At 47.0% G+C, this 12716-nt stretch overlaps 1 protein-coding gene across 2 annotated transcripts in view; it reads right to left on the bottom strand.

The window, feature by feature from the left end:
* LOC115133185 (putative adenosylhomocysteinase 3) overlaps positions 1-12716 on the bottom strand; it is a 42576-nt gene that overhangs the window by 21277 nt on the left and 8583 nt on the right. The gene's annotated exons all lie outside the window — the stretch shown is intronic.

Below are 12716 nucleotides of genomic sequence, written 5' to 3'. Positions count from 1 at the left end.
CCAACCAACCAAATGGATATGAGTCACGGGGGAGGCAAAGGTCTTGCGTACTCATGATAGGAGGTCGGGTTTTTCCAAGTATCCACTCGGCTTCCTTCCTCTTCACTCAGAAGAATGTCACACGTGGTATTATATTAACACTGGCATTAGAACCATGCACGGTCCTGACCAAACTCATATAAACAGTCCTGAAAACTGGAGAAAAAAAGAAAAAAAAAGTCACCAACAATGAGATCCATAAACGCCTGTACACATATGTAGATTTAATTTAAATCTACCAAAGCCTTGTCAGTCCCAACCTAACCCATCCTCCTCCTCCTCCCGTCTTACCTTTCTCCTACTGGGTTCACCTCCACAGTCGTCATTCTTCTTCGACAACATGACTCAGTGGCCTGGTGCGAGGTGAGAAACTGTGTTTGGACTAGAGGGCGTGGGTCTGGAAAACTAGCAGTTATGGGCCTTGTCCATTTATACCCTCTTTACCCAGGCTGCTTTAGCCCCGATCCAGCCCGGACTGGTCTGGACTGTCACCCATGTGCTGTACCTCAGAAACAAAGCAGAATTGTTCCTCACTTCTGTTTATCCCACTCCTCTCTCCCTCTACTTGTTTAATTGTTATTTGTTCCCAGGCTGGATTGGATTGGGGATTCTTTATCACGGCCAAAAACTGTGTGACCCACAACGGGCTCTTGGCTGGAGACTATTGAGGTCATTCATAGTAGACCGGTTGACCCAGGGTGAAAAATGGTAGGAAGGAGGGTTGCAGAACTGTATTTTGAGGCTGTGTTACTTCAGAAGCGGGGGGGGGGGTGGTCAGGACAGTGGGTTCTGCCAAGGAGAGACCCTGGGCTGCCACCACCGGGACAGACAATAGAGACTGTGTGTAAGTGATTAGGCCCATTTTGCTTGTGTGAGACCAAGGTCGCTGAACTAGAAAATATTGTAGCCTAGAAGAAATAGACGTACAGGACCTCTATGGTGGCAGTTCACAATAGCCCATGCCCACTTGCCCAGCAGTGAGAGATCACATAACATCAAAAGGTTTGGCTTCATCTTCTTGCAAAAACATTTTAGTCTGTTACTTGTTTTAATCAAAGTTCAAACCAAGGGTCACAGAGGGGCAAACAACAGGAAACGGATTTCAAACTTGGCCACCCGACTTGGTCCTTATGCCAGATCGTCATGCTAGTGTGTGACGGAAACGGACTGCTTGGACATGTGCCTCCTGACCTTATGAGTGTCCGGAGCAAACTTCTCTTCGACAGCCGACACACACACACACACACACACACACACCTGGGTCTACGAGGTTTCATAGGGCAGGAGGAGAGGACCGAGGGTCAGTAGTAATCAAAGCATTAATCCTGTGTGTTCAGACCGGCTGACTGCTGACACATTCCAGGAGCACTAACATATAAAGAGTACTAACATACTAACGTATAAATAGGAGACAAGAGTGCCAAGAATTGGGAACGTGGCAATAGATCATTTCCATTTCGTAATGCGTGTTAGACTAGGCCAGCACCGGAATATAAGTGAGGCCGACGTGCATGATCCGTGTCAGGACATTCAATGAACGCATGAGCAACCACAGGCTGACGAAAAGCGGCTCCATTCAGAACACTGACATCCATCCACCGCTGCATTGAGGAAAGCGAAGAAAAAAATAAAATAAACCTCCCCCTTGTTCCCTCAAATGACCATATGTTACACTCTCGAAAAGCCAACTGATGCTCGATCTGGAAAATGTGCTCACAGCTGCATGCGTAGCGTTAGCTAACATGCTAGTGAGAGCTGATGGTTTATGCAAGAGCGAGAGGGAGGGAGGACCACAGACTGCTAGCAGGGTACAGGGTAAACTGCCTGCCATACAGCAGCACTCTGGCCCAGCACTAGGATCACCTAACCCGGTTAAACCAGACTGAACTCTGGGCCCACCATTGTAGTGACGCGACAGTGAAACGCAGGGGAAACCGGTTGGATGGCAGGCTAAGGATTATCAGCAGGGCATGATGAATGAACTACCGTTCTACATTTCCTGAGGAACAGTAAAACACATTGATCACAGAGCAGAGGGAGGAGATGTTTAAACAGATTAGAGGAAAATATTACTGACAACTGTAGTGGGGGGGGTGACCATTCATCTAGAAATATGAACAGCAGCAATTCATCTTGATCACTGACAAAGGGCAACCATGTGGATCTCTCCCAAATGCGGCTAAGGGAATACTCATAGCTAGGCCTAATTGTCAATTTTTGCGGATTAAATAGATGCTACAGAAATTGATTAATCAGACTGGACCAATGATTCGTCTTAATCCCACATCCAGGATGAGACAGGGCAGGGGTCGCAGAGAGATCAAAGCCTTCTCTGGTGCAACACCAATGCTGCAAAGTATTGAATACTAGCCTTCTCTCTCCCTGCATCCTACTGCAGAGTCTGCATTAACGGCATTAACCTTTCAGCACTGCGGCGCATAATACAGACAGTATGCATGTTCAGTGATTGCAAGGCTAATGAGATGTAAATAATAGATGCTATCCCAACACTGCGGAATAGAGCGCGCGGTCACCTCTCGCTGGAGCTGGGCATGGCTAGTTGACTGTAGCCTAGAGAGGAACCAGGTCAATGTTGGCCAGGCAGAATCACAGGCACCCCCATGGCCCAAAACGACCAACCCGTGCCACATTTACAGTGCCTGGGGAGGACAGGTGACAGGTGCCTTGTGCTCCCTCAGCCCAGACAGAGAGGTACCTGCATCGGAAAGGTTGGCGTCACCAGGTGGCCGTGTATTCGCTTGGCAAGGCGGGCTTTTGGCAGTTGTGTAACATGACTGACTGGCCAAGACCACCAAAGGTGAGGTCTCATTACGCAATAAGGCCCGGGGAAGTGTGGTATATGGCCAATATACCACGGCTAAGGCTGTTCTTAAGCACGACGCAATGCGGAGTGCCTGGATACAGCCCTTAGCCGGGGTATATTGGCAATATACACGACAACCCCCCAAGGTGCCTTATTGCTATTATAAAACTGGTTCACAACATAACTACAACAGTTAAATAAATACAAAGAATTGAAAATATAATACCCACGGTATATGGTCTGATATGCTCTGGTCATATACACTCAGTGGCCGGTTTATCAGATACAGATCGAGTACTGGGTCGGACCCCCCTGTAGCAATGAAGGGATGTACCTGGTCAGCAACAATGTTCAGATATCCTGTGGCATTCAAACGTTGCTCAATTGGTATCAAGGGACAGAGCATGTGCAAGGAAACCACTCCCCATACCCTTACACCACCAGCCTGTACTGTTGACACCAGGCAGGATGGGGCTGCGGACTCATGCTGCTTACGCCAAATCCTGACTCTGCCATCCCCATGACGCAACAGGAACATGGGATTTGTCGGACCAGGCAATGTTTTTCCACTCCTCAATTGTCCAGTGTTGGGGATCGCCGTCCCACTGGAGCCCACTCTTGTTGTTTTTATCGGATAGGAGTGGAACCCGGTGTGGTCGTCTGCTGCAATAGCTGCACCATCATCCATGACAAGGACCGGCGAGGAGTGTGTTCCGTGATGCCGTTCTGCACACCACTGGTTGTACGTCCCCATTATTTTCCTGTTTGTGACCCGCCTGTTGGCTTGCACGAATCGAACCATTCTCCCTCGACTTCTCTCGTCAACGAGATGTTTTTCCCACCATTCTCGGTAAACCCTAGACACGGTCGTGCGTGAAAAGCCTAGGAGGTCGGCGGTTTCTGAGATACTGGCACGGACGATCATACCTCGCTCAAAGTCACTTAAGATACTCGTTCTGCCCATTCTAACATTCAACCGAACAGTAACTGAATGCCTCGATGCCTGTCTGGCTGCTTTATAAAGCAAGCTACTGTCTGTAGGAGGCATCCACTTTCGTGAATGGTGTGGCGTACCTAGTATACTGGCCACAGTGTATACTAGTCATATTACTATAGTAGTATCCGGAGCTGAAAGTGGGAGAGCCGGAGGCCGGCATGCGTGTTGCTCCAGGCCAAGTCTCACTAGGGTCAGCTGCAGGGTAAGCGGTTCCAGGGCGAAGCCGCAGAGCGATACCCACTGAGCAACCAGCCACCATGGGGTCTGAAGCCCTGGAAAGAGTTCCAGGAGAACAGCGAGAAGAGGGGCTTCAAACAGCACGGAGCATTAAGCTACAGTCCCGAGAAAAATAAACAGGCACAGATGTGATCCGATCTGATACTGTGGAATCCACACCAGGCAGAGTCCATAGTTCAACAGAGAGAATGATAAACAGACAGGGAGGGAGGTGCCAGAGACACATAGGACCAGTACAGGCCTGGGTGGATGATACAGGATGGGTTGGAGGACTATGAGAAAGGAGAGAAATGAAAAGGAATATACCTAGTCAGTTGTACAACAACGCATTCGACTGAAATGTGTCTCCAGCATTTAACTCAACCTCTGGTGCTGGGAGGGGGCGGGGCTGCCATAAATCGATATCAGGAAGAATGAAGACAAGACAGGAAGAGGAATTAACTGTTTGAGAGAGAGGGGGGGGGGTGAAAGGAGGAGAGTGAGAAAGTGATTTTTTATTTTTATTTTTATTTATATTTTTAAATTGGGAGAGAAACACAGAAAGAGTGAGTCCATGATAAAATGTACTACAACACTACATCAGCCTGCTGAAATACTCTGTATACGCAGTTGGGAGTATGTGTGTGAGGGGTCAGAACTCTGGTCCTCCATCCCTGCAGCTGACAGGCAGGCCCTGCTCTACAGTACTATTTGTGATGTTCTGCCAACACTAGCTACAGACTGAGCTATACTCTGGCTGGAGGGCTCATAGCTGGATGAGGAGAAGAGGAGTCGCAGGCTATCCTGATTCCTGACATGACAGCACATCAGCTGGAACAGACCAGGAAAGACATATTAAGGGAAAATATTAACACAATGTTAAGAAATGAATCTACATTGACAAATTAAAATGTGTTTGTTTTTCCATTATTAGGAAAAAAACGACTTCATGAGCGAAAATGTTACAAATCTAGCAATCCGGTCAGCACGGCTAAAGCTCTACTCTCACAGAGGCAGGAGATTTCACTTTCCTACAAAATCAAACAAATTGATAAAAAAAAAGCTTTTTTTTAGGAATGGTTGTTTCTGGGAGAAGAACTCTCTTCAGCAGCAGAGGACCCCAGCCTGTGTCCTTCTGGATCAGAAAGGAGGCTGGAGGCTCGTAGATCGATGCGTTTGTTTATAACGCCCCCGGCGTAAACTCCAGCGGTACCTTTCTACATGGTTAACTTCAACGTACGAGATAACAGACTCCGTCTCAGGGATGGCTGTCCTATCCATCTCCACTGAGTTAGGTACATCTGTTGTTACTATTTGGTTTGCACCTTACTTGTGGGAAAATCCCCAAGTCACACTAAAATTGGATGAATTGATTGGCTGATTGAGGACCTTTTTGCTGAAGAATGTGTTTGTTTTCTATGGTTTTGTTTTGCGTTTCGTGTATTGGATAGATATAATGATTGTGTTCTCAGGACGACTCCCTGTCAAAATAAAATAAAACACAAATATGCAACACATTCTGTTTCTGGTTCCCACCAACACCTAGGTATTATCTAAAGACAATTTTATAGCTTCAATTTAGGTTAGCCTACCTCATCTTTACTACACATTACGTCATCCCTTTTTCCTGAATGAAAACGTTCCCCCTCGGCATAGGAAAGAGACGCAAGATACTGTTAGGCCAAATCCCTAGACTATCGCACCTACATGTGGGATCACTCTGCCTCCCCTCTACCAGTCCACAGACTTTCCTCAAGGCATCTACTCCACTCCAGAACTGCATTCAGCAGGCAAACACTAGTCAGACTAAAGTTCACTTCCAGTCTTCCTCTGCTCATCCACAACCAGACAAAGACGCATTCAGAGAGGTACCACAAAAACAACGCATCCAGAAGCATTGCTATCAATAAGGCACCAAATCATTTTGGGCAGATGACAATGAGAAGCCTGCATGTGGAGCCCACACTGGCATGACATGCAATATAATTGAGTCAGTGTCACGTGATGCCCTGAAGGAAGTTTAAACACTGAGGCGCAGGCCTTTGTAACAGGAGCCTGGGAACTAGCCTACCCCCAGACAGAGCAGGGTGGAGCCCACATTGGCAGACAGGAGATGGGGGAATGTACACAAAAGGGCTGGGTGCTCACTGCTTGGACACTGATCTGCAGAGGGGGGCACACAGAGCGCGTTGGGGGGCCTGGAGTTTGACGATAGACCAGCTTAATTCACGTCGCTTTTCAAAACACTTTTGAGAAGAGGCGCCTGCAATGTAATGATTGACTGCGTGAGAAGTCAATCAGTCTGTCCACTGAAGCTGACCAGATCCCAAGATGTCATTTAGCTAGTGGCATGCACGGCTATTACCGAGTGAGTGAGGCATTTCAAATATATAATCTCCCAACATGCTCTGCCAACCCCCCCCCCATGTCGCATTGCCAAACTTAACAAAACATGGGAAGACAAAACCCAGGGATTTTGAAATCGGTTACCGCCCTAGGTGAAGAAGTTTGACCTTTCAAACAACGAGGCAATGAAAAGCACCAGGACAGAGCGCGGGACCAAACTGAACTTTGATGTGGTGGGGGTTTTTCCGCTTCAGAGAGACACAAAAGGTAAAGTCATTTGACGAGCTGACGGGAAGGGAAAACTCCCTCCCTAACAGAGTGTTAGGTAAACAGAGGACAGTCCAAATGGGCTGCCGCGGACAGTGACACGTCTTTGACAGAGATGACATGGATTGCGCCGTCTCTATGGCATGGCACAGCCAGAACAGTCAGGACTTGGGCAATGCCAACAGGCGCAGCCAGGACAAGCCATTCCTCAGAGTCCTTATCCTCTCAGAGAGCTCACAGTTCAGTTTGTTACAGCAGAGGAACATTGTGAAACCCAGGGAAAAGTACAGTAGAGGAGTGAGAGAGACAGGAGAGGGAGGTTATCCCTGTGTGTGTGTGCATGCGCGTGTGTAAACTGATCCTTGCGTGTGAAGTGTGCATACTCCATTGTAACCCTTGAGCTGTACAGAGACATCTAGGGCAGGCCCTGTGTGTGTGCACTCGGCAGTAACAACAGGGGTTGGAGCCTGGACTGCTACGATGTGGATGGTGGGGGAGTGGTAGCTTCAACAAATAAACCAGACCCAGTCTTAACTGGGCTATAAGAGGAACAGAAGTATGTGATTATGCTCTGCTTTGGTTTTAAGAGATCCCAAAATCAGTCTTTAGGACACAACATTATGCTAGATCTTTAGCGCGTGTAAATTCTGACTGAAAAGGTAACGAAGGGTGAGATAATTAGGCCTGCTGAGGAGACAATGTCAACACCATAAGTCTCTCTGGGCACAGTTGAGAAGACTCAGCCCATTCTGCCGAGGACAGCCTGGCATGAGTGTCCCATTGTTCTGATGAGAACAGTCTTCAAACGCTTCAGCTTGTCTGCCTCTTTACCGCCCATTTTAGAAGATAACGGTCAAAACTAACCATAATGCCCCCCCCAGGAATTTACCCATTAACGACAAGTTAGAGTTTCCTTCAAGAGGAACATCTCACCAACCTACTGCTGCAGACTCCCTCAGAGTCTTATTGGCGGTGGGCGCTTTAGTTAGAGAACCTTTTGAAAACTAGAACCACAAAAAACCTGATCAAACTAGGCTGCCTGGACTCGTTTCGGAAACTTATTTTGTTCTGCCAACCGCTGAACCCCACGTACCAATGTCCTCATCCAACAAGTCTGATAATCCACTGGCCTGACACCCCGGGCTTGAGGATGTGGGATCTTCAACATGATTTTTTTCTGAACGATGCCTATTATTCAAAAGGTTTTTAATGGAGATGGGAAGGACACTGGTACAAGCCGCACCATGTTCAGAGGGAAAATACAGCTTCAGGCTTCAATAGAAGGGTCATACAGTACATCTCTATCGGTACTTGAGTTGAAATTGATGCCCTTTATGACAATAAACTCTCGCTCTATGTAATTATATAGGCTGCAACTCTGTGCAAGCGCCACTTTTCCACAGATTCTAACAAATCTGCAAAGTTACCCTGGTTAGTCTCAATTAGAATATTGCGTCAAGAGACCCATGGTTCATGAAACCTACCATTCGTCACCCACCCAATACTTCATTGACTTGAGTCAGTCAGAGCAAAAAGAGACATGCGACACGATGCAAGGTTGTCAGTAGTCAGCGGGAGGAAGAATGGAAGTCTCTGTTGGGGAGCGACGACAGGCTGTTAATCCTCCCGGACCTCACTTAGGCTCGCCTCACAGGGGAGTTGGCTATCCACAGGGAAACAAGTTCTTGGAACAGTTCTTGGAATTTATACAGAGTCAGATGCTTTGCCGTTTGAAAAAAATATATATATACATCATTTATAAAACCTTTTTTTATATATATATAAAAAAATAAAAAATAAAAATCAGGTCATCTTTTGACAGCACAGAGATTGCTGAGCCATTTGATGAATTCAGGTTCTAAAAGCTAAACAAAAACAAATGGAGTGGCAAAAGATCAGGGTTGGGGATATAAAAACGCAGAAAAGATTAGTCAGAAAATCCAGATTGTTCAGAAAAAAAATCATTTAAATCACATCTCATGTGTCGACTGCAGCGGTGAGGGGTCTAACACTTCTGAATGTTATTTCTCCCAATTATTACAGACACTACTTTGTGTCAACATCTCATGTTGCCGTCCGCCACGCCATATCACCGGCAAGAGACAGCGCAGGCAACCAACCCAAACACTGGCCGGCAACATTTGTGACAGCGAGGTTCATGCCTGTCAGCAAACAGGAGAAACGGGAGGAACAGGGCGCCAGACGACTCCATGGAGACCTGGTATTGAATAGCCTAGGCGATCCTGAAAAGACAGATTTCTAAAAAAAAAAGTAGGCTAAACTTAACAGGACAAGAACAGAGCACAGGCCACGTCAACAACTTAAGTCTCCGACCGGAGTCCTTTTTAGGAGTGTAATTGCGGGAGAAACATAGCTCCCCCCTTTGGGACCAGCTGGCCAGGGTGACAGGGCAGAGATCACCCACACACGGGCTGCTGCACCTGTTCTCGGTGAGGGAGGGGAACACAGTGCTGACCCCTTCACAGGAGGGAGTTCTTAGAATGTGACTTTGTTCGAGGAAGACGGAGCTCCAACAGGTAATAAGAGCCGACTCGCAGAAATAGAACATGTAGAACTATGGGTCTGTGGGGTAAGCAGCAAACATTCGCACAGGGTGTGTTCACTCAGCGATCTATGTCGACGCTCTCATTTGAACATTTAATTGTTATTTTAAAAATCACAATAATAACTATGTTGAGGCTCAAGGATACCGCTTTACCCAAAGCCCTTTGTGTTGCATGTTTTCCATTTACGTCATTCCCTGGTGCTTCCCTAAAACCAGCAGCACTCCTTTGTGCTACAGGACCATCAGAGCAACTGAAGAGGCTGTTCTTTGAGCTCGCCCACTAACACGGCCTCAGGTACACTCATTCATACAATCCTTTCCCGCATTCGCTCGCTTCCGCCAGGCCACAGCTCACCTAACACAACAGACGAGCGAAAGAGCGAGAGGCTAGGCCACACACCACTCTACCCATTTTATTCAGCCTCCCCAGCCCTGCTGTCACGGAATAACACTCCATTAGAGGACGACTGGATCAAAACAGACCCAGATAATGCAGGACAAAGTGCCCTCTGATTATACTGAGACGAGATACAAATTACACACACACAAAAAAAAGGTACATGGTGTGCTATATAGAGAGACTTAAATGTGGGGCTGAGTGAACAGATTTTAACAGAAATATCAAAGTATAGAAGGCCGAGCTCTGAAAATAGTTGTTTTGTGGAAAATCCTCACAAGAAAACAAGATATGCTTGTAGCTACAAAATGAAAAAAAAACAATGAATCTTTTGTACTTTATTTTACCTTTAAAATTTGGTTCTCACTTCAAATAAAAAAAGCACATTGCTTACTGCTATTTACATTTGCAGGCCTAACACTATTAAGACATTGGTTTGGGGGGGCTAATTACTAGACTAAGTACTAGGGGCTAATTTTGGTGTTTGGGCCAGCTGATCGGGGGGGTTCTTGTTTTCTGCACATATCAGCATGTCAGACACCCATACAGTTAATAATTCTATTCCTTCTGTGAGCAGGACAGAGACACTGACTGGGACAGAAAGGAAAATCAAGTTAACGCTGAAATCTGGACAGACAGCCAGAGGCTCACCCTGCTCAGCTACCATTTAGGGACAACCAGCACGGCCAGACAGGACCCAGGGTTCGGATTCTGCGTGGGCTGGATTGCCCTCAGTACTCCTGGACACCAACCCCCCCCCCCCCCCCCCGCTTTACCCTGAGAGAGCCTCCATCTCTATCTCCCCACCCACTCCTCACAGATCCAAAAGAAGAAACCCACACAATGACCATGCAATACTACCCCCTCCAAGGACACAAACCCAAATGGAAAAGACTACACATTCACAAGATTGTAACAGAGACAATGTCTTTGGGGCCCTAAACGGTGGTAGACCTCCACACCATTGAACGTAGGGGTCTGTCCACGGCTAGGCAGATTGGGTAGCCCTGATGGACAAGCCGACAGCCCCGGCACTGTAACACCAGTACATTTTAGTTCACTCTGATATATGAAGTACAGTGCCGCTTGAATCCTCCATGTCTCCTTATCAATGTCAACTTGGTTTGTGTTTGTGGCTTGGGCTGTGTGTGAGCAGAGCAGCACGGCGGGAAATGAGTGCCTGCAGTTTTGACCTGGAGGCCATTTTCAAAGCAGGAAGAGCAGGGCGATGAGTTAAAAAAGGCATTCATGTCCTTTCTGCGCATTTCATTAACGTAGGTCCCGGGGGAATCACTGGCCACATTCAAACTCTGAGCAATAATTCACTGGGTGAATGGTGAAAACGAGAGATCCAACAGGATCATCCCCGTCAACGACATAAGAAGAGGGTAGTCTATGCACATGGAATCATGCACACGCAGAGTGATGATGCAGAGAGATCTCTCCAAAGAGGACCGCTCCCGTCCAATCGCTGCTCAGAAGTGTCTCGTGCCCTCTTCCAACGGCTACTGAGGAGGATGGCTACGTGAGCCTGAGTTTGAGTCAGAGAGGAGAGTGCAGCGCCGCTTGGCTGCCTCTCGGGGGTGTGATGTAAGCGGTGCCCCGGCTGATTTATACACACACAGACAAGTGTTCCCATAAAGAAGGACAATTTTTTTAAAAAGGACACACACAGAGAGCCTGGTGCATTCAGAAATACACCCTTTAGCACATAAAGCACAGTATAGCTGCTTCGGCCCCAGCAGTTGGCCTCGCTTCACCTCGCTTCATTTCAACATGTAGCCATGAGAACGGACTCGGTGACACTGAAAATAAGCATGTAAGTCACTGTAAAACCAGATGGGGAACGCCAAGGCTTAGCAGGGATTAAGTGTGGCTGCCTGCTACCTACCTGCACATTCAGGAGCAGATATATGCTTGTGTCAGGCGGGATCACTGCAAAAAAGGGGTTTTCCCAGAGACGCATAACACCAAAGCTCTAAAAAGCAGCCGCTGAAAAGTCTGACAATTGATGCAAGATAAATACAAAACCACCATGAGAACAATGCTCCATCTAGACTGTTGGAGGGTCCGTGTTAATTAGCTCAAGGTCACGGTCCCAATCCCTCAGGGTCGTTTTGAGAATCCAATCGGCCTAACCAAACGTCCATTGACAGCGACACCACCAACCAATCCCAATTGATCATGGGGATCTAGTGCTTTTTAATAATTTCCCTGATCAGAGAAACACGATCAATATACTAGATTGCCCCATTCCCCAAAGCCCAGCCACACACTCATTGATGTTGCCTCTCCCTCCATTAGCCGAGTGTCTATAAATGCAGCCGGATTAATACCGCAACAGTTCTGCCATTTATGCTTGTTTGTGAATAAAGCTTAAGGATTTAGGCGTTTTCGCTACATATATAGATATATATTTTTTAACTAAAACAACAAAACAAAGATACTCAAGGTCTAGGGGTCAGTGACAGACAGCTAGGCCTGCATCTAGCCTAAGCCTGAGAGTGATAGAAAACAACATTTATACAGACGGGAAGCAATTTAGAGATTATTTCTCCCACAACAAAGCAAGGGAGGGGGAGCTGGGGATTGTGGAATTATATGTCTGTAAGAAGTGTTCCCGAAAATAGTATTGTCTCAATGGAAATGTACAATTACATAAAACACTGAGGGCAGTTAAGTCATTTTTAGGGTCGTGCTATTCTGAGTCTGCACCGTTTAAATGCGACCGTGGAAGGGATCCAACCATCTGTGAGCTCTGAACGAATTACAAAATGTCTGTTCGCGCTTTTGCCCGCCTGACTGTAATGTAGCTTTCCCTCGCAAAACTCAGTGGTCGTGTAATCTGGGCCGAAAAAACAGGCGGAGGAAACAGGTGGTGGCAGTGGAAGCAGGCGGTGGCAGTGGAAGGCCCTAAAAACTGCCAAAGACTCCAGTCACTGACTGTTCTCTCTGCTACCGCAGTACAAAAGTGGTACCAGTGTACCAAGTCTGGAAGCAACAGGACCCTGAAAAGCTTCTACCCCCAAGCCATAACATTGCTAAATAGTTAGTTAAATAGTTA

This window comes from Oncorhynchus nerka, linkage group LG8 (assembly GCF_034236695.1).
Source record: "Oncorhynchus nerka isolate Pitt River linkage group LG8, Oner_Uvic_2.0, whole genome shotgun sequence".
Classification (NCBI taxonomy): Eukaryota; Metazoa; Chordata; class Actinopteri; order Salmoniformes; family Salmonidae; genus Oncorhynchus; species Oncorhynchus nerka.
Note: the sequence above shows the minus strand (reverse complement) of the source record. Positions and strands in the feature narration are given on the sequence as shown.